This window comes from Charadrius vociferus, unplaced genomic scaffold (assembly GCF_000708025.1).
Source record: "Charadrius vociferus isolate BGI_N301 unplaced genomic scaffold, ASM70802v2 scaffold323, whole genome shotgun sequence".
Lineage (NCBI taxonomy): Eukaryota > Metazoa > Chordata > Aves > Charadriiformes > Charadriidae > Charadrius > Charadrius vociferus.
The window spans coordinates 800,307-804,698 of NW_009647692.1; the positions used below are offsets into that span (position 1 = coordinate 800,307).

The 4,392-nt window shown below is 55.5% G+C and overlaps 1 protein-coding gene across 1 annotated transcript in view; it reads left to right on the forward strand.

The window, feature by feature from the left end:
- LOC104283315 overlaps positions 1-4,392 on the forward strand; it is a 23,498-nt gene that overhangs the window by 8,113 nt on the left and 10,993 nt on the right. The gene's annotated exons all lie outside the window — the stretch shown is intronic.

The following is a 4,392-nucleotide window of genomic DNA, read 5'->3' on the forward strand; positions in this document are numbered from 1 at the left end:
GAGAGGGGAAGGGAGAGGAAGGAGAGGACGGAAGGAAGAAGGAAAAGGAAGAAGGGAAGAAAGGAAAGAAAGAAAAAAAAAGAAAATGGAAGGAAGGAAGAAGGAAAAGGAAGAAGGGAAGAAAGGAAAGAAAGAACGAAAGAATGGAAAGGAAGGAAGAAGGAAAAGGAAAAAGGGAAGAAAGGAAAGAAAGAAACAAAAGAAAATTAAAAAAAGGAAAAGAGGAAAGAGAAGAAAAGGAAGGAAGGAAAAAAGGAAGGAAAGCAAGGAAGGCAGAAAAGGAAAAAAGGAAAGAAAAGAAAAAATAAGAGAAAAAAGGAAGGAAGGAAAAAAGGAAAGGAAGGCAGAAAAGAAAGGAAGAAAGAAGGAAAGAGAGAAAGAAAAGGAAAGAAGGAAAGAAAGGACAGGAAGAAAGGAAAAGAAAAAAGGAAGGAATGAAAAAGGAAAGGAAGGAAGGAAGAAGGCAAGGAAGGAAGGGAAAGGGGAAGGAAGGAAAGTAAGGAAGAAAGAAGAAAGGAAGAAAGAAGGAAAGAAAGAGAAAGAGAAAGAAAAGGAAAGAAGGAATGAGAGAAAACAGAAAATTAGCATTTCTGCAATGAGAAGATCTTCCTGCTGCTGCTGCCCCTCGGAGCGGACGCCGGGTGTGTTTTCTCCAGCCAGGGGTGCCGGGAGGTGGGAGTGCAGCAGTAAGCGATGGGCTGTGCGGCATGTGGCGTGGCACAGTGGGATGAGCTCAGCTGTGCCTCCAGCCCTGGGCATCGCTGGCACCGGGGCTGGGCTGGAGCAGGCCCAGGACATCACCAGAAGGTCCTCTGGGATGCAGCTGAATGACGGTCGGTGGCATGGGTGCAGGAGGGTCACCCCTCCGTGGGGACGGTGCAGCCATGCCAGCCAGGTCCCAGGCCCTCTCTCCCCTGCACGATGGTTTGGCTGTCTCTAGTGCGGATTTCCCCCCATTACATTTACACGCAGGACTTGGACAAGGTGGCTGGCCGTGAGCTGTGAGTGCCAGTGCCAGACATCCCACACAGTTCCTCGCCCACCGCAGCCTTGCTCCGTGTGCCGTTGGAGCAGGGCTGCGACTCGCACCCCCTGTGCTGGGCAGGTCTCGTCTGGACACCAGCTTTTTGGTTCCCAGTCGCATCCACAGCCATGTCTGGGTTTCCCACAGATAACTGAGCAGCCACATCAGGAACACGCTGCTGACGGTGCACCATGACACGCAGAAACCCTGCTGGGGCCAAACCAGCCCCAGGTTCAGCTTCCATGTGGAGCAGAGGCTGGAAAAGCCACTTTACCTGTGTCCCTTGCTGCGTCCCACAGGGCAAAACCTCTGCGGGGCCATCCAGCCCTTCCCCACCACCTCCCAGTCCCTCCCAGTGCCGCCAGGCCCTCCAGCCCTCCACCACCTCCCAGTCCCTCCCAGCACAGCGGTCATACAGCACAAAGCCTTCGCCCCGCCGGGGCAGCATTGCCCAGTCTCCAAAGCAAACCAGCAGCGTTACGCGTCCATTCCCTGGATGCTCTGAAACAGCAGAAATGGGGAGAGGCGAGGACGGCTCCGGCAGCCAGGCAGGGTGAAGGTCTCGCTGCTCGGGCACCAGCAGGACCTGCTGTGCTCCGGACAATACCGAGGGGCAGGTTTTGCTCCCGTGGTTTTGCTGCCAGCCCCGGCCAGCCCGGCCGCGCAGGCGTGCTGGGGCAGCGATGCCCACCCGGGAGCCCTGGCCCCCGCCCAGCTCGTGGGCAGCAGCATCCCACGGGACCCCAGCTGCCTCCGCGGCTGGGGGGGGGCGAAGGGAGGAAGCCATAGGCTGCCTTCGGATCCCATTTCCTTCCAGTTCAGTTTGAAACCTCTTCAAAAACACCCTCGTAGACCAGTCGGGCTTAGCCTGCCCGAGCTCACCTGCAGTGCACCCATGCAGTCAGAGGTGTCTATTTTTGTAGTTCAATATTTATATACTATATTAAAATGCTTTTACGAAATTCTCAGCAACAGTCCCTAGGCCAGCTCTTTGGTAAAAATAAACCCCAAAGCATACGAGCTGCGCTAGCAAGACAGAAATTAGCAGCTTTTGTACCTTTTCTTTGGCGGTGATGTGAGTAGTCAGGCTTCGGAGGTCAAGACCCCTCCTGCTCCCCCCAGGGCACCCTCGAGGGCTGGGACCCCCCCACTCCTCAGCTCCTACTGTGGTCTCTAATGCACCCCTGAGTTTGGGAAGAAGCCCAGCAAAGCTGCGCATGGGCAGGTCCCCCCTAACAGGGGCCCAGGGAGCGGTCACCCTGGCTGAAACCCTGCAGGGGTGTGCAGCTCCTGGGGGTGAAGGCAAAGCCCTAAGGGGAAGTTTTTGCAGCCCCTGACATGTCGGGAGCTGCTGCCTTGGGGGCACAGAGCCCAGCAGAGCCCCCACCAGCTCCCGCCTGTCCTCTCCAACTGTTGCCCCCCCACAGAAGGCTGCAAAGAGCCCGGACAGGGTACTCACATCCCATGGCTGCGATGCGTTGCATGCCCAGACTGCCTTCCCGAGGGGGTGGAGGGGCAGCGTGGGGCGCGTTGGTGATGCCCAGCTGCGGGATGTGCACCCGGGTCCAGTGGCAAAAGGGAGAAGAGCCCCACGCCTGGCTCTCGGCAAGGCTGCGTGACACTTCCCGCCTGTTTTCCGCGGCAAAGTGGTTTAATGCCGGCTGTGCCCGTGGCCCCGCTCTGGGCGAGCAGGGGGTGGTGGGGGCCCTGCTTGTCGCCCGCCCCCGCGGAGGCAGAGCGGGGCGGCGAGGGACAGTTCCCACTGTGTGGCACAGGCAGCACCCCGGGGTGCGGTGTGGCGGCCACACGGTGCCCGGCGGTGTCACGCAGGCGAGGGGCCGTTTGGGCTTTGGAAAGAGCTGTCTGCCTCAGGTTCAGAGAGGTTCTGCTGAGGATTCCTCTCTGTTCTCTCTTAACGTGACAGAGGGTAACGCGTGTCTCTGCGCTGTTTGGCTGTTCCTTTAGCTGTGGTGTGCACAGCGGCTTTCCCCGCTCCTTCCTAGACAATCCTGATAGACGGAGGATGTTGCATTTTTATGATAAAATCCGTGATAAGATCATGGTGTTCGTGACTGACCTGAGCATTAATAAGGGGAGGGAGAGGTGTGATCCTTCTTCTATGTAAATACCTTCCTACCAATCGTCATTTTTAGTGCCTAGTATGTAAATGAAGCAACCCTGTCTGAGCTGCGGGATCCTGTCCTCTTCACTGCTAATTAGCAGCTTGCTCAAGGAGGTGGTCTCATTTCCAGTCCCCCAATTGCTTCTCCCTTCTCCCGGTGCTCCCTGGGGTCTGTGGGCAGCTGGGCCGGCCCTGAGCCTCCGCAGCAGAGCTGCCGGCAGCGAGGGGGGTCGGTTCCCACAGGGAGGGACAGGGAGCACCCCAGTTCCCCCCTTCGTGCCCACGTAACGTGCTTGGAAATGAGTTGTCGGGGCAAGCCCTGCGCTTTTCCCCGGGGACCCGTGCCTCGCGGTGGGAAAGATTGGGTCCTGCACGCTGTACCTGCTTCAGCCACTGCTGCTTTTCTTGGGGGGGAGGGAGGCTCTAGAGATACTATAAATACACGTATATATATACACACACACATACACGCACTTGTTTTGAAGGGAAAACACTGTATGATTGTAATAGAAATGATGTTGAGATAAATTATTTTAATCTTTGTATTTATATAAAATGATCAAAGAGATCAAAATGATAAAAAAAAAAAAGAACAAAAAGACAGCGTTCCTATTTTTTAATGAATAGGCCGCTGATAGCCCCAGGGAGCGTCGAGAGCCCGGGCGGTGCCCGCCCTCCCCTCCCTGGGCACGGGGCTCGTACAGACCCCCGGGTCCTGGACTGTAAACCAGCCCTTAGCCTGTGAGGTGTAACAGGGCTCTGTAGGTGCATTTCGTCAGCGCTGCCAGACTCCTCAGGAGTCCAAAGGGTGCGCAGAGCTTCGACCTGCGCCGTGTACCTGACGCGCGTAGACCAAGGAGTGTAACCGCTGACACCTACGTGCTTTGTATGGAGCAAGCGATGTTTAATGTTGACTCGTAGAGCTTAATGATTAGACTGGAAATGGATGCATAGCAATAACGCTCGGTTGTTAAACAATGTCTTATGTCTATAAAACATAACGTGCTGTGAGCTTTCTGCGTGCAGACTGACAGCCGGGCGCCTCTCCTCAGCACCCCCCTTTCCTTCTGCAGCTCTGCAGAGCCTCATGGATTTGATGTCTTGGGTTTGCTAATCTCTCTTTTCCTTGTTATTATTATTATTATTACTTTTCCTAATGCTCTCTGAGAAAGTGATGTCTCAAATTGTGGAACCTTGCGAGCGGCGGGTGGGGAGGAGATGCGCCCACTCCCCTCGCTGCAGCTGC